The sequence below is a fragment of the Leptinotarsa decemlineata genome, unplaced genomic scaffold (assembly GCF_025532065.1).
Source record: "Leptinotarsa decemlineata unplaced genomic scaffold, Ldec_3_MD MMD2_tig00078422_RagTag_RagTag, whole genome shotgun sequence".
Taxonomy (NCBI): Eukaryota; Metazoa; Arthropoda; class Insecta; order Coleoptera; family Chrysomelidae; genus Leptinotarsa; species Leptinotarsa decemlineata.
Window position 1 is genome coordinate 10,579,259 of NW_027412747.1, and position 22,364 is coordinate 10,601,622.

Genomic DNA, 22,364 nt, shown 5'->3' on the forward strand with positions numbered 1-22,364 from the left:
ATAATAGGCTTATTTGACTTCCAAGAATCAAAAAAGTTGGACCAAAAACTGAAAAATCTCTTAAAGGAAGTATCACGAAACTCCTGTTCCTATTCAAAATAGTTGATAGCGCTTTCTCAGCGACAAATGGCATCGCATATCTCTTATTTTCTCAAAAGAGTATACCTTTTATACAAATTTCGTCTTGATACCTAGTTCTGTTTGAAAATTCACACCCGCATTTTTCAACGTTCATATTTAGTACACGTATATTGAATTATATAATTTTTCTTCAGTTCCATTGACTAGCGGTCTGTTTTGTTTGTGCAGGTTGTCTCAAATCGTTGATTACTGAAAATCGGGGAACTCAAATTTTGTAAAATGTGAACTAGACTATATTAAGTTACTAAGCAATCGAGTGAGTTGACACCGAAATGAAAACAAAAGATCGTAGAAGGAAGATTGAAGCCCGTGAAACAGTGTCGAGAGAATGGCCAATAAACTACAGAACAGATTACCCGGAATGGACAACTATGTAGTTTGACGTCTCTTTTTATCCATTAGCTTACCGACAAAAACCCACGCCACCACAAAACCATCCAATATCGGCGAATTCTCTCTGGGGAGAGAAATTTGTTGTTAGAGTGTTGTTTCCAGCAGATTTCACGACTGCAAGAGAGAGAAGTTTTCAGTTTTTCGCAAGGTTATACGGTGCGGACATCAAAAGTACGCCCTCTTTCACGTAAATAGGCATAATTTTCAATAGTATCCGATAGAAAATAATGATGATCTTGTGTTTTTGAAATGAAAGGAGATGTGATTTTTTCAATTCCCTACCCAATAGAGGTTTATTTCTGAAATCGGGAATGCTTTGCTACAATAAAGATCGAAATTGAAACAATATCCGCTGATACTACATAAGGCCCAACACTTATAGCCAAAACGTATTGGCTTACCCTTCATGAATTGTTTCAAGGGGTGACGCCCGTAGTATTTCACCATCATTTCATCAATTGACAAATGTTCCTCAAACACACCATACTGACGGAATTTGCAGTTTACGATATCTAGAAAGGGTCTTATTTTGAATCCTCTAATCTTCATTGTGTTCTGCTTTGGAGTTGTCTTGGAAGTGAATCAGAGACTTGAGTTGTAGATAGGCATTTCTATTCATCGCATCTTTCACTAGTTTCATTCTCAGGTCATCAGCTTCAGACCAATATTCACGTTCGGATGGTAATGTATGGTACCCAGAAAATATTAGAAATCCCAAAAATATTTTTATTTCATCCACAGAAACTCTGAATCCTTGTTTATTTTTCACAGACATAGCATACCGATTTGTCTCATCTACGATGATCTCCAGAACCCCAGATGAAAATATTGTTTGAAAAATTTTGACTGGTGTTTTATTCGCCAACACCACCTTCATTTCGTCCAATTTTCGATTTGCCAAATTTCCCTTCTGCCAAGTTTCATAAACAGGCTCGGTTTTTTTCCAGCAAGCAGCAGGAGCGGATTGAGGTATTTTATTGTTCTCGATAGAGAAGCGTTTGCGCAGTATTGAAAGAGGTATATTATCGTCTTCATCGTCTTTCATAGAAGCTGGAGAAATAATTCTTTCGGCGTCATCGTCATCTGTTGAAATGTGTATTTCTATAATGCCTGCTACATCGGATAAAACAGGGTCTCCGAGATCTTCATCGTCAAAGAATTCTTCATCCGTGAAGCGGATGAAGCGAGAATATCAGCTTCGATTTCCTCTGATTCCAAATATGCGATGGCATCTTTTAATTCTTGAATGGAATTCGGCTTTGATTCATTCTCTGAATGATCTGAAAAAAATATGCATTCATCCAATCATGTAAGATTTGCCCAGTATCCTCTTTTGAGAACACTACATATTTATCTCAGAATGAGTTGAATATTCGAATATATTGAATGGCACAATCGAAACATGTATGATTGTAGAAGACCATTGAGGAACAATCGAAACACTTACCCTTTGAATGAATTTCTTTGCTTGAATATCATGATGAAACGCAATAACTGTCGGAATGCGTTATGTTTCACCGGCTTGTGAGTTCATGAATATAGCGCAATTGTCAAACCGATTGATGATATAGGTAGGTAACACAGTTTTCTGCATTATCTTTACAGCCGGAATCGTACGACTGGCTGTATAAGAGTTGTGAAAAAAATAATTGCATCTGTCCTCAAAAGAGGACGCCCATTTGGAAAAACGTTCTCAGAAAGTTTATTCCACATAAACGCCGTTCTTCAAATGAAAGAATTCTTAGACAGTGAAGTTCGAGGTGAGCTGAGTTGAATCTCAAAACGATGAGCAGCCACAGTCCGTCGCGCATATCTGATAAGTACCGCTCTTGATGGGACCAATTGTGCCAAGTGACTTGAACACTTTCCGTGGAAGTATCTATAGAAGAGAGACAAATCTCCAACCTTTCATCGATGTTCCAGACTATCAAGGTTGCAACCCACACAGCACTAGATATTCATGGAATATTCCCTGTATATCATAAAACGAACGTATATATTCCAAATATTCATAGAATATTCTTGGAATATATACATGCCTTTAGAATATTCATAGAATATGCTTGAATGAATATGGCAGGATTATTCCCGAAAGAATGTGCATAGAATGTATATAAATGGATTATTCTCCCTTGAATATTCTAAGAATATTGTCGATCGAATATACCATATGGTATATTCTTAGAATATATCCCCACGGTATATTTTGGAATATTCTATACAATGGAATTTTGAATTATCTTATAATAACGTATTCAAATAATTCAATATTATTAAAAACAAAAATATTTGAAGATCTTAATCGAATGCATAACCTAATGTATATAACCCTGATAGTGTTAACCACTTTTTGAACTCAACGCAAAGATTCTGGATGAATTGCCCCAACAGCAACTGTTGGAAACGACAAAAAAATTTGAATGGGCCAATAAATGAACCAATTGCATCAATAAATTGGGTAATTCTCATCCTATTTGGCTTTTTGTATTTGAAATTATTTAATTACAAAGCGAAAAATCCTCCTGTTTAAAGATCCTTTTGGATCTTTAAACAGGAGAGTTGCATATATTCAGTCTTCAAGAAAAGTAAGTAAGTATCGATAGTAAAGTCATAGTGATTAACCTACTATACCTCATTTTAGGTTCGAGAAGAGTTGGTGTATGGGATTTGTTGGTTTGACTAAGTACATGTTTGAACTAGAGTGATTTCAGTTGTGTATCTTCAATAGAGAAAAGTAAGTGAATGACACATTTTTTTGTATCATTTGTTTTCATAATTTTTATCACTCGTTTTCAAGATAGTATCAATTTGCCCAAAAGCAAACAGAGTGGTACCTGGTACAGGCAGGTGCGCCAAGGAACTGAAAATGTAATGAGTACTTTTCAACAAGACAATGCAAGTTGCTCTCCAAGTCATCAAATGTTGTAAATGTTCATGAGTAACCTATGCGAAAAATATCTATTTGATTTTTATTCCAGTTTTATTGTGCCACTTTCAAATAGTGAAAATGAACGTTAATGCACATTTTGTTCCAGGTATGACTATTGGAACACTGGCTGATGCATTGTTGGACAAATATAAGGAAAACTATTCTGGTGACCAAAGTTTGGATAACTTTAAGTAAGTGAAATTCATTGAAGAACCCATCATACCACTCATTTTAAATACTTCATTTGTGGGTTTATTTTTTTAAGTGAGCAACCTAACCTAACCTATTTCTTGATGTAATACACTTTTTCTTTTTTAATGAAATGATATATTTATTATTTTTTAATTAGTGCTGATGAATTCACAGAGTTGTTATTTTAGTATATTTTTTAGTATACATTTGTTTGAGAGTAGGAACATCCTAATTTGAATACATCTCTGAAATTTATAATATGACACTATTCAGGAATATTTTATTCAGTGAATAAATATTTTGAATCAGATTTTTTATTTTTAATATTGGTTGAAACGTCAAATATTTCAGTGTATATTGTTTTTAAAATATATTTGTTTATGAATATTATGTGTTTTATTACTTATGTGAATCTTGCATCAAAATGCAATATATACATGCCTAATAGCGGTTACTCGTCACATTCTTGGAATATTCCAAATATTCCTAGAATATTCATAACATATATTTAAAGAATATTCTATGGTGTTTCTCTATTGTATATTCCTACAATAAACTAAGAATATCCTGAATATTTTATGAATATTCCTCGGGTTCTATTCCTGGAATATTCTTAATAGAATATTCCTTAGATATTCTAAGAATATTATAAGATATTCCAAGAATATTCCCAAGGAATATTCTTAAAATATATCAAAGGTTCGCCAGGAGCACTTCCAGGGAATATTCTCCAGAAGATATATATATATCCATGGCATATTCATAGCATAATACAATATCCTTAAATGTATATTCATGAAATATACCTGGAATATCTATTGCTATGTGGGAAGTGATGTTTGCGCCTCCAATCAGGCGGATGGCTCTTTTCTGGGTGGAATCCAACAGTTTCAGGGTGTGTTTGGGGGCGGACTTCCATACATGAGAACAATATTCCATCATTCATTATAAAACATCAAAAGTTGCTGAGGTGTGTACAGTTTTCTAGTTCGGAACAGTGTTCTAAGCTTTTAAGAAGCAGCCTTTGCAATTCCAGCGACATGATTGTGCCAAGACATATTGGTGTCCATTTTAACCCCCAACAAACTTATCGAAGTAGAAAGCGGAATTGTCTGACCTGACATTATTATATCCGGTTCGGAAACATTTATCGTTTTGGAGAACATCAATTTTGAAAAAAAAGTGTCATTGAATAAATCTTTTCTAGAATGAAACGCTTATGCATATTCTTTCGTAACCTCAACAATGGATATTATGAAAAATAAGTGAAAATAATCATGTTGAATAATTTTATTTAAAAAAAAAAGATAATAATGATGTAGATAATGTAATAAAATGATTCGGAAGGCCTTAGGTAGCAGTCATCACACCACTTTCCTCTACGGTATTGATCAGATAGGAAATAATGAAATGGTTGTGCGTAGTGAAACTTGATTTTATTTGAATTGAAAGGGTTATATTTTTAGGAACGATTAATTTTTGGGAAAGAAGGTTTCTGGCTTTCTACTGAGTGAAGAAAAGTATCTTCTGTATAATTCAGTGTTCATATAGAAGTATTCGTTTCGAAAGAATTTTTTTCTTTCGTGTAATTCAATGTTAATATGAAAGTAGCAGTTGCAGGAAGACTTTCTTCCAGTTTGTGTCTGAAAGTTACTTCTTGGCATGATCTACACATCCATGTAAAGAGTTACTTATTTTCAAATTGATTACTTCCTTCCTTTCTTTGGAAGATTCCCTCCTCTTTTTTGTATTGATTTTATAATTTTTTAACTGATCAATACCGTATACTACTGAGAAGAGTGTTGTGATGGCTGATACCAAAGACCTTCGGAATAATTTGTTAGTCATCTACAGAATTATCATGTTTTTTTAAATGGAACCGTTCCACTTAAAAAATATACTTCTTTCATTTAATTATTGTTTCTTGTTCACTTCTTCTCAGTTTGGTTCATTTAGTGCTTGATTATTACAAGATATGTAATTCGCCATTTTATGCCTAGGGCCATCTTGAATTTGCATCTTCTTCAAAGTGTACTACTGTTCTACTAGTCGAACACTGTCATTTGATATCCATATTGAGGTAATATATGTGATTGATGACTTGTTTATTTTGTGGTAATTCATGATCACTTTAATGAAATGAATAAAAACACTTTTGTCCAATTACAACTTTACAACTTTTATTTATACGACCGTTTTCGGATTTGACCCCATTATCAAGTGAAAAACTGAAATGTGAAGTTTGAAAACTGATTATATCGGGAGTTTTCAGTTAATATGTATGGACAGGTATTTGAAAGACAGGTAGTTGGGCGAACCAGGATGCCAACTTCACAATTCAACACTGAAAATTCTAGGGGTTGTTAAACTCATAAATTCAAGAGAAGAGACCTACATAAATCGAGTTGCTCGTTCAGGGTTATATATTTCTGGTTTTTGATTGATTTGTTAGTTACCATAGCTTCTAACAAATTAATTTTTTTCCCTTTACTACATATGTGTAGGATTTTGAGGTTCTCTTTATTCATTTGTAATAATAAGTAAGCTTCCATAAGTAATAATAATTTAGGTAGAACCCTGTTTAATGCAAAACCCAAACAGAATAGAATGAAAAAATTAGGTATATATAGAATATAGTGTGGCAAATGCTCTGCAATATATACAGGCCAAACCGGTAGAAATTTTGACATGAGGCTTCGTGAACACGTCTGTTTGGACAACATCTTCAAGAATCAAAACACAAGATGAATAAAAAATAAAGATATGCGTCCTACATATATGTAATAAAGGAAAAAATGAATTTGTTGGAAGCCATGAAAATGAACTAATCAATCAAAAACCAGAAATATATAACCCCAAACGAGCAACTCGTATAGGTCTCCTCTCTTGAATGAGTTTGAAAACCCCTAGAATTTTCAGTGTTGAATTTTAAAGTTGGCATTTTGGTTTGCCCAACTACCTGTCTTTCAAATACCTGTCTTCATGGAGTTTTCAATCTTCACATTTCAGTTTTATACTTGATAATGGGGTCAAACTCAAAGCCGGTCGTATAAATGAAATCAACTAGTGGTAATCAGACAAATGTGTTTTTATTCATTTCATTGAAGTCATATTGGGGTAGTTGTGAAATAATATGTAATCCGTTATTTTATAGCTGCGTTCATGTTGAATTTGCATCATTCTTGGAATGTATTACTATTCTACTAGTCAAGCTCTCTCATTTCATACCCATATTGGGAAAATTGTGAAAAAATATGTAATTCACCATTTTGTAGGTGTGGCCATCTCGTAGTTTCATCTTTTTCAAAGTGTACTACTATTCTTCTAGCGGAGCCCTGTCATTTGATATCCACATTGAGGTAGTTGTGAAATAATATATAATCCGCCATTTTGTAGCTGCCTCCATGTTGGATTTGCATCTTTTTAAAAAATTGCAACTATTCTACTTGTCAAATCCTGTCATTTGATACCCGTATTGAGATAGTTGTGGAGAAGTATGTAATTCGCCATTTGTAGCTGCGTCCATCTTGACTTTGCATCATCTTTAAAGTGTACTACTATTCTGCTAGTCAAGTCCTGTCATCTGATACCCATATTGAGGTATTTGTGGAAAAATATGTAATTCGTCATTTTGTAGCTGTGGCCATCTTGTATTTTCATCCTTTTGCTACTATTATATTAGTCGAGCCCTGTCATTTGATATCTATGTTGAGGTAGTTGTGAAACAATATGTAATTCGTCATTTTGTAGCTGAGGCTATCTTGAATTTACAACTGAATGTACGTACCAAATATCAGATCAATCTGTCAACAGAAAGGGGATCAAACTTCAATTACTAAATTTGACCCGAACAAACAAACAAACAGAACAAGCTAAATGAAACCGTTTAAAAATCATCGACACCTTTCACAACAGCATAAAAAGATAAGACTAATCAGAAATATATATGATGTTGGAACTTCTTACAAAACAACGGATATATTGAGATCTAAAGTCTAAAAACCTAACAGCACAGAAAAAAACACAAGATATCTTGTTTTCGTAATAAAAGTTATATTGGTCAAATTTCAAGACCATCAAAAGTGCGTTAGAATGAACATCAAGATTATATCAGAAATACGCAATTGATAGGATTATAATTAACAGAACACATTTGAAAATCAGACGGTGAACATCGAGTTAAATGGAACTAGAAAAGTACGGTTGACAATGAACCCCACTCTGGGAGACATAACCTCAAGGAATTAACGTTTATCCTTACATCTGGAGAAAAGTGTTTTTTTGAACAGCTTCTCGGAAATGGATCATACTTCACTATCCGTCTTGAAAAGAGATATGGATACTAGCGAAATCGCAACTAATATCAAAGAACATCTTTCATTATGTCGAATCTTTTAGAAGTCAATCGACAACATTTACATATCACACATTTCAAAAACTCCCTTGATATTTATCAAGGACGTTCCATCATGAAAACAGGGTGAGATTTTAGCCTCCGGAACGTTAAGATGAGTATTTGCATAGATTTTTAGCTTTTGTTTGATAGACAAAACTATAAAATACCACAACTTCCCATTTCTTTTTTGTAAAAAATACTGTGAATTCACGCAGTGACTCATCGAGGTGAACAGAAAACCTTGCGTTTGTTTGAAGGTGGTGGTTTCGTGGTGTATTTCATCAGTTCGGACTTCCATTGTCTAATATAATATAAATTGATTTGATAACCCTGAAAAAAATAAAAAAAGATTAACCGAAAATATAAATTTTATAAAACAAAAAACTGATATTACAAATAAATAACATACAACAACAAACAAACAAATAAAAATTGAAATAATAATAAAAGCTGAAAAAAATTGAAAAAATTAAAAATAGGTATTATTAACAAAAAATGACAAAATAAAAATTAAAAGATTTCAAACCAAGTTATATCACAACGTTTCGATTGTTAGTATCCACAATCGTCTTCGGGTGATAACTGGACTTACTTCTCCGAAATCTGACTATTTATAGGTCATTCGAGTGCTTTCACCTATCCCCTCTTCCCTCTTTCCGCTTCATTGGTTTTGGCGGGAGATGACAGTTTGGCGTGAGTTGGTCGTTTTTCGCTTGATTAGAGGTTTCCATATGTTACGTATCTCTACGCTAGCTTGACTAAATGCGTTGTTGGACAACATATACGCGGCTTCTTTGGATTTTCTCCTAAACCAGTGTTCCTCTTTGTGGATGATTTCAGCTTGAGCCCACTTGCAGAATAGGAGATTATATTTGGACTCATCAACACAACATCAAGTGGGCTCAAGCTGAAATCATCCACATAGAGGAACACTGGTTTAGGAGAAAATTCAAAGAAGCCGCGTATATGTTGCCCAACAACGCATTTAGTCAACCTAGCGTAGAGATACGTAACATATGGAAACCTCTAATCAAGCGAAAACCGACCAACTCCCGCCAAGCGGTCTTCTCCCGCCAAACGGTCATCTCCCGCCAAAATCAATGAAGCGGAAAGAGGGAAGAGGGGATAGGTGAAAGCACTCGAATGACCTATGAATAGTCAGATCTTGTAGGAATAAGTCCAGTTATCACCCGAAGACGATTGTGGATGCTAACAATCGAAACGTTGTGACATAACTTGGTTTGAAATCTTTTAATTCTTTATTTTTTCATTTTTTGTCAATAATAGAAGACGAATGCTTTTTCTGGTGACATTATTCAATTTTTATGTTAGCTACTAGTGACATTTCAGAAAAAAGCGGTTGGTATTTGCCACCGCCTACTATTTCAAATTCGTAGATTTGGATTTTTAGTTTGACATAAACACAAAGAATGAAGACAAAAAACATTTGAATTACTTTAGAAATATTGACAGCATCAGTCGTACCTACTATGTCATTAACCTTAAAAACGTAAAATACGGAGATATACAATCAACGAGCAGCTTCGTACATTTTTAAACATTTTTCTTGGAAAAATGTTGATTGTTGAAGTGAAAAGTGTCAAGGAAGGAGGAATAAGGTGTAAAGGTGACCTAGTGAATGAATGCTTGTGTTTTTAAATAGTTTATCTTGTGAAAAAGAAGGCTGAAAAATAGTTATTCACGTTTTACCTACAAGTATTGAAAGCGGCATTTTATTTTGTGAGTGGGGATTATTGCAAAACGAGTGTCAGCAAGTGGAGCAAACTCACTTGCAAAATAAAATCACTTTTAACAAATGTATCATACAAATTTTTTTGTATAACGTTACTGATGATAATAAAAAAAATTATAGGGTCCATGGGATTTGAACACACGATGTTTGGAACAAGGCATATGTTACAACTACATACGCCAACTCACTCACAAATGTGCGGTTGGCTTCTGTTGTTGACTCCGTGCGTATGTGTTGTTTCCTGCTTTCTGCAAACAAGTGTTGCCCATCTTTACACATGGCTACACCGCGCTGATGAGGCTGAAAGCCAGAAACACTTGTCCGCGGTTTGGCCCCCTATCCTATCCTATCCTATCCTATCAGGTGAAGTTACAATTGGTGTAACTGTTTTTGTGAATTCCTGAGAAGCAATGGAAGCAATGAAAGGATTGAAATAGTGAATTTGTACTACCAGAATGAAAATAGTGCTTGAGCTGCTGCCCGTATGTTCAATAATAATGATCCAGGAAGAAATGTACGATACAAATACGGTTCAGAATTATTGAACAAATATATGGAAACTGGATTTGTTAACAATGAAAAGCATAGCCGATCAGGATTTGTCAACGATGAAGCTATTTGTACTACAGTTTTAGGGCACGTTGGACTAATGGAAAATTCGCAATCTCTTACTAGGTTATCTCAAGAATCAGGAATCAGTCGTACAAATATTTTCAGGATCCTTCATGAGTACAAATTTCATCCATATTAGATTGGACTAGTTCATGAATTGAACGAAGATGATTTCGATAGACGTATCGAGTTTTGTGAAAGTCTTACTGAACGGATCAACTTGCATCAGAATTTCTTCTATGAAATTTGTGTTTCGGATGAATGTACAATTTGTTTGAATGGAGAGGTGAATCGGCAAAGTTGTCGATATTGGAGTGATACGAATCCTCATTTATACCGTCAAGTTAATACCCAACGACCTCAAAAGCTGAATGTTTGGACAGGAATTTCAGATGACCACATCATAGGACTTCTTTTATGTTAATTCGACTAGTGATAAATATTTGGATATATTGGAGAATCAAATAATACCGTGCAACAATGGGGCAATTGAGGAGGATATAAACTTATTCGAAAACGAAATGGTTTTTCAGCAGGATGGTGCACCTCTTCATTATGCAGCTCCAGTGCGACAATTTTTGGATGATCAGTTTCCTGATCGCTGGATTGGCAGTAGAGGTCCTACAGAATGGCCACCAAGGTCTCCGGATCTCACTTCGATAGATTCCTTTGAGGTCATTTGAAGTCAGAAGTGAATAAGATAGATTCAACAACATTAGAAGATTTTAGAGAGGCATTGCAGAGAAATAACTCTCGAGATTCTCAACCATTTGATGGCGGCAATGAAATCTTGTTTGTATCATTGTAGGAAAGTTGGTGGAAACGTTTTTGAATACTTACTATAGAAAATTTTTTTCTTCTCTTTTTCCAGTCATCAGATGTCGATAGAAGAATGGATGAAAAATTATTTTTCTGATTTTGTCTCTAGAACGAATATTTCAAAATGTGGCCTCTTGTATAATTGTTGACCTGCTTTTATTTTTCCTGCAAATCATTGTTTCAAAAGGTTTTCAACTTTAGACGATATATTCTATACTTTCTTGAAATCTGTTCTGATAATGCGAAACAATAATAGGTGATTAATCAAAAGAAAATTGGTGACATGATCTGGGTGTGCGATAGGGGAGGTAACATCAAATGTGAATATGTCAAAATTTGTCTCCCTGTATATTATGGTTGACGTGTTTTTTCATTTTCCATGAAAATCATTGTACTAAAAACTATTCAGGGTGGCTCGTTTTAAATGGAAAGCACTGTATAAATAGTATGGGGCACAGAAAAAAGACGAATACATGGCATGCTTCTTTTTAAAAATATGCAGTATCATCTTCAGATATTTATATTAATAGTAGTTTGCACTATAGAAGTGGCAATTTATGAACATACAAGATATCATATCATTTTCTACAGAAGCGTAGAAGGGCCAAAGATTATTTGTTTATTTGATCCACCATAATTTCGACTTAAAAGTCGAAATTTCAACTTTTATCTCGTAATTTCGACTTTTATCTCGTAATTATATCGAAATTTCTACACTCTTTTCAAATATTTTCGACAGTACTCCAATCTTCTCATAGTAAAGAAGAAATATGACAGAAACCGATTTTATTGAATATTCGAAGCCTACTCATTTTTTTATTGAACCTTCGGGAACCATTCTGCTCCAGTTAGTTTTTTTTGCGTCATTAGATCTCTACGATTTTTCGAAACGAGGAGAGAAAACCAAAAATACCTAATAAATGAACATTGTATCTCTTCGAAGAACATACCGACAGTATTATTTGGTTGCCATTGCAAACTGTGTTTCTACATGACGTTTAAGATATGAATGTATAGACTATTCTTTTAAAATGCTAATACATTTCTGCTAGAAATTTCTTCAGTTGTAGTGAAAAACTGAATTTTAGATAAGTTTTGATAATGAAGTAAGGATATTACTGATCAGATTGATTTACTATGGTGAGAAACTAACATTTTGACCAAAAGTCGACTTTCACCTACTCGTACGGAAAGCATTTACTTTTTCAAAAAGGTACTGAATAATATCAATGCATAATTATCAATCTAAAGTTTATTCAAATAACACAATCAATTCACCTCTCAGGTTAATGTAAAAATCAATTGTGGCATAAGGATCTAGGGACCTTGTGTAATTATTTTTTTCATAAAAATTGAACATAATTTCCAAAAATCTTTATCACAGGCTGTCCGAGGATATGTATACTCCGACGAAAAATGTTCAAAAGCGAATGATGGAATCTTGATGAGGTAATCTGTAACTCCATGAAGGGAAGGCATCGCATGCAATATATAATCTTGGTCTCCTTGCTGGAGCAATAGCATTTCTTGTGTTCCGTATTCTATGAATACTTCACTCAAAACATACTTCATCAAGATCACTCTGAAATAAAAATTATAATTGAAAGTTCAGTAACAACAATTCATCTCTTACTTGAACTAATGGTATGAAACAAAATTGAACTAGAGACTTGTCCGAAAATGATGCATCAAATACATTGTCTTCTATTAGGGTTTGGAATAAATTCATCCAGTATTGTGCATTTACGTAATATAGACCACCAAGATTCTATCCTTTGATTGTGCATGCTTTTTCCATACAAAAAAACATGATCGATTTGTTGATTCAGTAAATACTTCATGAAAGGCTTTTTGTATCCTCTCCATTACTTCATTTTGAGTGCCCCTATCGGTTCGTAAAGTTCTGGGACATCCTCCTTTTAAAAAACATTTTCTAATTACCTTCAAAATTACAAATTTCCTCAAGTGTGAAGATGGGAAATAATAAATAGTGTGGTAAAATTTAATGAAATATCATTGACACGAGCATCTTCAAAAATGTATATTCAACTGAATATTTGTTCAGGTTTCAACATCAGTTCAAAATAATTATTGTTGAAATCATTGATTGATTCAGAGTTAATGATTTTTTCTAACCTTAGGGTCGCTTGAGGTTGATCCCACTTTCAACCACATGTTTCCATTGAAATTTCAATCACACAACAATTTCACGAACCTCCTGTTAACATCACCTCGTAGTAAATTATAATGCACTCAAGGAACAATATTTCTACTTTTGAGTCAAAATTATAAAAGATAAAAGTCGGAATTACGAGATAAAAGTCGAAATTACGAGATAAAAGTCGAAATTACCAGAAAAAAGTCGAAATTACCAGATAAAAGTCGAAATTACGGGAAAGAAGTCGAAATTACGAGATACAAGTCGAAATTACGAGATAAAAGTCGAAATTACGAGATAAAAGTCGAAATTACCAGAAAAAAGTCGAAATTACCAGATAAAAGTCGAAATTACGGGAAAGAAGTCGAAATTACGAGATACAAGTCGAAATTACGGGATGAAAGTCGAAATTACGAGATAAAAGTCGAAATTACGAAATAAAAGTCGAAATTACGAAATAAAAGTCGAAATTACGAAATAAAAGTCGAAATTACAAGATAAAAGTCGAAATGACAAAATAAAAATCGAAATTACGAAATGAAAGTCGAAATTACGAGATAAAAGTCGAAATTTCGACTTTTAAGTCGAAATTAAGGTGAATCAAATAAACAAATAATTTTTGGCTCTTCTACACTTCCGTAATTTCCTGTCTCCTCTATCTGTTGATAATTATGATAATATGATAACATTATAAACGGTTATTTTTCAGTTCCTTCAAGGAAACACTTCATATGAACTGAGATAAGGCAATGATATTCTTTCCCAAGGACGCCACTCACAGAATAGACATAAAACTTAGTCCGCGGTCATTAATGATGAACGGTTCCCAGAGGCGGTCTATTACAAATCCAAGCTCCGATCTATCTTGGTTATTATCGGTGATGCTAGGCGATCCAAAACATGCATAATACTAGTAATAATTTTTGGGCTGAAGAAAACCCACATACAATATTGTAATCCCGTCAACAGGATCAGTTTTATGTCAACTTGTAGAATAATTTTGCGGTAATCAGTTGATTTCGCACTATAATCCATCCATGAAAGATTTTTTGAGTTGAATTACTGACGGTTTTCCAGAGAGGAATTACCAATTCTGATGAAAGAGGTTTTTTTACAATGTTAAATATGTAGTTCAAGCACTATGAAGTGACAACGAGCTTCAGTACTCCGGTGAGCGAATATTGAAATCAAAATCGTCATAATCACTTAATCAATCATGATGGTCTGTGATATGGTCTGGATCTCAAAAGATTGGATACTTTCTCCTGAAGTCACCAATTCACACTAAGGATTAGTTGAGACATCTGTTCCTAGTTTCTGGTTGTATTTTCAAAAACTTTCCTGGTATTTTCCAAAGAACATTTGAATGGGCATTTTCAGTATCCAATTTTGTTTCAGTATTGAGTCTTAGGAAACCAGCATTGAAACAGTTTATACGTTATATCAGCTCCATTCATCCCCGTATTCAGTTCACCATAGGAAAGGGAACGAAGGAAAAATCATTTTTTGATGTACTGGTCAACAGAAAAACTGACACGGAAAACTAGGTGAGTCACACTGATTGATAACTTCAAGAATTCAAACCACTATCTAGGGCAAATCGTGCTATAATGAAAAAATGTTCGATCGTGCCATCAGAATATGTGATACATATCTTCTTAAAGGACCCCTTCATCAAGAGCTCTAGAGGCTAGTGGATCTTCAGCACAAAGGTGCCCTATATCTTAGCTCAAGAAAAACTCCACCATGACCACGATATAGCTGACAATGCGATGCAGTCTATATGCCTCCCATAAACAAAGTCAAAACTGTCTGAACGTCACAGCATCAAGAAAAACTGTTTACTAGACAACTAATCAACAGCTCAACACTAATAGATCGGATAAAAGATTGTCTCAGACATGTTCATAGGTCTTTCTGTTTCTGTGGCCTAGTTAACATTGGAACTACCAAATGTAACATCAACACCAAGATACAAGAACACAAAAGTAGCTGCCTTCTCATGGAACCAGAAAAATCCGCAATCCAGTATCCAAAAATATCAGAAATGTACAAGACTATAACTTTGATTGACATCTCACTAGTAGCATACCTGTCAACAACGTGAAAAAATTAGAACGACCCAGAAAAAGTGCAGACCAATCAAGAGTTAACATATGCATGAACACCCCAAAATCGCCTACACCATTGTCCACACTACCATTCTCACCATCGCCCCCACCACACTTTGAGTTTATAAGTACGAGTAAATACGTAGCTCACCAGTCAGTCATTGCTGAGATATAGCTTTCGTCCTCGCAGTCATCGCACATTCCACTGATATTGTCTACAGAACGTTTGTTACTTCAATTACAACTCAGTCTGTGATAGCATATGTTCTTATATTGTTCAAATGATAATCAACAGTTCGTTTGCCCTCAGACACTTCCCCAGAAGGTGGAAGCATGCGGTCGTCGTCATGATCCCAAAACAGGGTCAGAACCCGCTGTTCCCACAGAACTTTCACCCGATCAGTCTACTCTCGTCGACGGCTAAGCTGGCTGAAAGAGTTGTTCTTCAAAGGCTCAGCGAAGAAGTTGAGGACCGAAATGTTCTGCCTGACGAACAATTTGACTTCAGGAGAGAACACTCCACTGAGTTACAGGCTCTAAGGGAGATTGACTGGCAAGCGCGGGTAAAGTAGCTCGGCCTTCTAATAGACCGTAGGCTCACTTGGAACCCGCACATAATGACCGTTAAATCTAAGATCATGGAACGGGATAACACGTCTGTACCCTCTGATCAACAGAAGATCAAAAATGAGTCTACCATCTATAATACGCCTGTCATCATGTATGCTTCAGGCGTCTGGGGACAAGCGGCGAAATATAATATCTCCATTTTGGAGGTATTGCAAAACAAGTTAATGAGGATGATCGTGAATGCTCCTTGGTTCGTGCGGAATGGAGCCATCCGCAGAGATTTGTAGCTGCCTTCCATTCGGCAGTTCATTTAGTCGAGAAATCAGAGAGGTTTTGATGGTGCAGAAGCTCATGAACACCCATTAGTCAGGGAAGCTATTGATTATACTGTAGACGACCCCTCTCGATATATTAGGCCCGACACTCTGTCGAATGAGACCCCACGGTGTACCCCACCCCAGCCAGGTAGGGGTACACCGTGAAGAGCGGTACTGATGTCTGAGGACATTCATGCCGCCATATCATCAACACTCACCATCAGTTATGACCCGTTTGTCCTTCTGGCAAACATCAGTCCAAAGGGTAAGGGAGCCAGGCTTCAACCTGATTGAAATCAAGACGACGTGCAGGTAATGATAATCACCTGTGAACAATTTCAGTGTTAGCAGCGCTTGTCATGAGCAATGAATCATGCTCATTTCAGTTGGTTGGAAAGGTCTAGTTCATTTAACTGCTGTAGAATTCCAACAACAAAAGTCATTTTTTTAAACAAAACATTGAAATATATTGGCGCTGCGAGATGTGAATACATGAATTTCATTTTTCATGCCAAACGGTAGTTCAGATCTGCTCAGGAGGAAATGATAATTTCAAAATTAATTTTCACCTAAAAATCAGTGACAAATTACTTCACCTTTTGAAATATTTCAATGTAGAATGCACACAGGCGCCACTGGAGAGAATGAAAATAAATTTTAGGAAATATCTGGGATCATCCCAATATTGGCGAGAAAATAATTCTTCATTGAATGTTCATCTTCCGGTAGTTCAAAAGTTGAGATTTTCAGAACGTAATTTTGCAATATTTTTTCCAAAAATGAATTCAAAAACAATAATAAATTAACGAGGTCTTACCTTTCAACGTGTGATTCCTAACACGGGTTGGGCGATAGCAAGTGAAAATCGATCGTTCAGCCTGGAGCTTGAACCACCAACCAACACGGCGGTCGATATGAGTGAGTGAACAAAGCACCCACGTCGAACCGACCGGCTACAGACCGAATGCTAGGAACGCTTTGTATAATGTCAGCAAAACAAACTTCTTCCCTCTGCAATCCATCCCGAAATACACTGTTGTGAAATATAATGTTGAGTTGCGAAGCAATAGAAATCAAAATGAATAATAGAAATAATGTCCCCGGCTAAATTGAGTTTGAAAATGTAGATAGGAAATCACGAGTACTAGCCACTCATCATAAAAACCTTCTCAATGATTTCTACTTTCATGAAACTAACCCGGTAACAGCAGTTTGAGTTATGGTTTCTAGACTTCTCGATTGGTTTATTTGACTAGATTCCTGCTCTTGATCATAAAACCAATTTCGAAAACAACCATTCATTTGTTAGCTTTGGCATTGTCAGCAAAAGCTCACCTATCGATTGACCATTAACATGATTGAAAAATAAATTGAAGAGCAATTAAATTGGATAGAATCGATTACATTCCAGTATACAGGATATATCTGATGTATAGTCATCGCTTATTTTTCATTATAGAAGTTGTGAAAAATAATATCAAAATAGGCAAGAACAACGTAAGTAAGTAATCCAGAGCATCGTTCTCCTGAAGACACATTCGTTTTTTGACTGCGAAAAATTCCTCAGTGAAACCGTACTGTTTCAACTGTAACTTACCAACGCCAAACTTAATGACTCGAATTTGAATTTGGACCAGAATGGAAAATTACTGCAGACGAAATGAAATAACGATGATTTAAAAAGATACTTGTCTCAATATCAATCTGATTTATAGTTTAACTAGACAGAAGCAAAGTGCAAACATATTGAAGTATTTCACTTTCAAATCAAGAAGCAATAATATAGGTTTGTAAGTTGTAATCTTCAATAGTGTCTCATTTATCGATGAAGACAAATTTTTTCATCTATCTTTATACAAAAATTGTGGGTAACTGGATTAAACTGAAAGTAGGCTAATGGGGATGATTGTGTTCCATGCAGGAGAAATTCAATATCGTAACTCTTTCATATATAGGTGTGTAGCGTTCCTATGGGTATTATCTGATTCAATTCTAGAATGAATGGTTGGAGAACTGATTGAATAGAAAACAATGATTTGCATATCTTTCAATGTCCAAAGTATTTTTTTAATTTTCAAGTGAAAGTAGCTGTTTTGGGTCTTTCTTGCATGATCTATACATATTTGAGATGAGTTTATTTTTGAATGAGTTGGTTCCTCTTTTCCTTTTATGATTTCAATGAATATGGAGAAGTAAACTAATCTTTTTTCCCCTTGAGCTAGAGCACAGGTTTTTTTTAAATTTCTAATATCGCTTTTATGAGAACAAATTCTGTCTTTCAATTTCCTTTATATCACATTGTCAGTAGTCTACTGCATAAAGAATCAAATTCAATTAATTATAGAACTGACATCTGATGAGGTTATATCCTAAATGTTTTATTTTTGAACTTTGGATTCCGTCATTGAGGATGATAGTGTTTCATGTTAGTCAAATTTGATATCGTAAGTGGAGATCTCAATTGACCTCAATTAGTGTCACTCTGATATTTCATACGACACAGAGAAATACAATTACAACTTTAAGAAAGCTAATTTTCCGGCGCTATACTCAGATTAACTGAATACTGATTGGAATTGTCTTCAAAGTTCTTTAGATGTAAACACATCATTAGATGGATTTTACTCTATTTTGTAGGAGATGTTTGATCGGCAAATTTTCAAAGAAAATATCGAGCATAGATAACAATAATAAGTACTATTCTTAGAATAGAACAAGAAAATGCAGTATTCCAGAAACTGAAAGGATCCTATTTAGATATTTATAGAGTTCAATTCTCCTTTCCACGAAAACAGATTTTAACAAATATAAAAATTGCACAAACATGTAGAGGATTCTGAAAACTCTATTATCACATATCCTTCGAAGTTCTGATAAAGAATAAAAGAGTACATACTCGGATTCCCGGAATTAATCACTTCAAGTCTGTTGCAGCAACTCCGTGTACTGTAGAATTATTGTTGATTTCTGAAGCTATGGTTCAATTTCTGTCTTTGTCCGTGGTAGCGTCATACATTACTTTTTTCTTCTTGGGTGTGGATGTATTTTTTGATAATTTTCCTTACGTTTTTCCATCAACATGTTCTTTCTCTGAGTAAATCCTTCTCCGATGTCCTACAAATTTGTCTATCATGGTTACAATAGATGTCAATTTTTTGTTATTTTTTTCAGAGTTCATCTGAACTTTCTTTGAATATAAAATGATTCTTTGAAAGGGTATGGAGGTTTTTCTCTTCATGTGATGCTGGAATTGGACTAATTGAAGGAATGGTTTCATTTATGGCAATATCTAATTTGGTGAACAATGTAGTGTCTTCTGATTGTGACAGGCTCTCATTATCATTTTTTTATAAACTTATTTCCAGTATTCAAATAACCCTATCAGTTAATATTAACTTTCACGGCCAAAGAAAACTGTGTGGAACTATTTTCCAGATTTTTAGCCGTGTTAAACAGGTTTTTGTGCCTGAAGTTTCGTCTAATACTGCGGCAGACTTTATCAAAGGCGATGTGGTACCGGTCGCAGTGTCCGAGTTGGTGCTTCTCGTTGTTCTAAACGCATTAACTACGATTCTGGTATTTGACTCCGATTTTATATTATTATTAGTGTGCGTGGCTTGGTTCATCTTATTAGGAACACCTGACCTTGTTTCTCTTGTTTTAAGCACAGGTAGCCAGACTTCAATAATGTTCACGGCCTTTTCTTTCCTATTTGCCGGCTTGTTCGAGTCGACATTATCTCTTGTGTTCAGAAACACGGGTACCCACACTTCTTTTCGTGGTTCAAATGTGTACCGACCCGCAGTTGGAAGAATTTGGGTATATTCCGGGTATTGCTGAAGGTTCTTGGGATCTTTGGAATTTATCTGATAGTTTTTGATACTATGGGTGATTGATGACTTGTGTACTTCATGGTAATTCATAATCACTCAAATGAAATGAATAGAAACACTTTTGTCTAAAACCGGTCGTATAAATTTTATTAAACGACCGGTTTCGGGTTTGACCCCATTATACTTGAAAATGGAGTCAAACCCGAAACCGGTCGTAAATTTTATTTCAATAAAAAATTAATATTATTATTATATATTCATTTATTTTAATAAAATTTACCAGTTGTATTTAGACAAAAGGATGTTTATTTATTTTATTTAAGTTTTTGTTGGCCTTAATATTGGTTACACGTTGTGTTTCTTTGACATTCTCCAAATTCGGGCTTCCCGAGGAACCCAAACACTTACAAAACGCCTTCAAAGAATGGGTAGAGCAAAGGAGAATTCGAGCAGGTCATAGGATCCAGGAGAAAGAACGTCACCTAGGCTGGTAAAGGGAAAAGCTTTCCTTCCCTATGTTAAAAATGTTATACACCGGATTGGGAGAAACCAATACTAGGTAAAACTAAGATTTAAGCCAACAAAAACTATCAGACAAAATGTAAGGTCAGCTGAAGACCCCAGAGAAACTTTAGCAACACCATGGGTATACCGGATTCCTTGTAGCTGCGGAACGGATGAGTATGAAGTTACCCACAACTTATCATCCACAGATTTGAGAACATCGTTGCCAGATTGCAAATATTAATAATTTTACCTGTATTTCGATGTTATGATATTGAAAACACGATATATTATTGAAATGTCGAACAATTGAGTCAGCATTCTACGTGAACTAATTCTATCAGCCAACTGTCCCTATACAAGCATTAATCCCAAAAAACATGAAAAATAAGAGTATGATATCATTTAGGAAAAATTCATTTGTACCGGAATAGGTAGTGTATGGGAATTGGAAAATTGGTTTCTTGGTAGAAATTTTATGACTTGTAACTCAAAAGTATGTCATTTGAGATATCCTGAGTTCAACAATACCGAATGCCCAGGAAAGACTGGGCATTCTCTGGGCAATTTCTCACTTATCAAAAATAATTTGTTGATGAAAAGTTTCAAATCTGATATATACGGAATATTACAATCAACCTCCAATGTATTATTTCAGAAAAGGAAATAATCTCGACATACAAAGTTCATTTTCAATTTCTTGGGGATTGTGAAATATTTTCATATTAGAAGGGTGGGGATTCAATCCTTTTTGTCGAAAATAAACGTATGGTATGCAAATCTGTTCAAACATTTCTATAGACATTCTTTCTAAGAATGTATTCTGAAATTTTCATCAACAAATTATTTTTGATAAGTGAGAAATTTGACTTTTTTGAATAATTCAGTTTCGAATATATGGAACTATTTTTGTCCCACCGAAGGGACGTATGGTGCGCAAATCTGTTCAGACATGTCAATAGACATACTTTTGTGGAATATATTCTGAAATTTTCATCAACAAACTATCTTTGATAAGTGAGAAATTTGACTTTTTTTGAATAATTCAATTTCGAATAAACGGAACTATTTTTTTTCGACGCAGAAGAACGTATGGTACGTAAATCTGTTCAGACACGTCAATAGACATACTTTTGTGGAATATATTCTGAAATTTTCATCAACAAACTATTTTTGATAAGTGAGAAATTTTACTTTTTTGAATAATTCAGTTTCGAATAGTTTTTTGAAGGAGTCTTTGCTGGGCATTCGGTATTGTTAAGCTCAGGATATCTCAAATGACATACTTTTGAGTTACGAGTCATACAATTTCTACCGAGAAACCAATTTTCCATGTCCCATATATTACCTGTTCCGGTACAAATAGATTATTCCTGAATAATATCATACTCTTATTTTACATGTTTTCTGGGATTAATGCTTGTATTGGGACAGTTGGCTGATAGAATGTGTTTATGAAAATGCTGACTCATTTATTCGACTCGAATAATCTTTGTTCCACTTCCTCAGTTTCAAAACATTTCATTGTAGAATATAAAGAAGTACCTACAGGCGGGCTCTAGTTTTTGTCGGGAACGAAAACGTACCTATTTTCTTGACCTATCAAATGGATGATTCAATACACGCATTCCTGAAT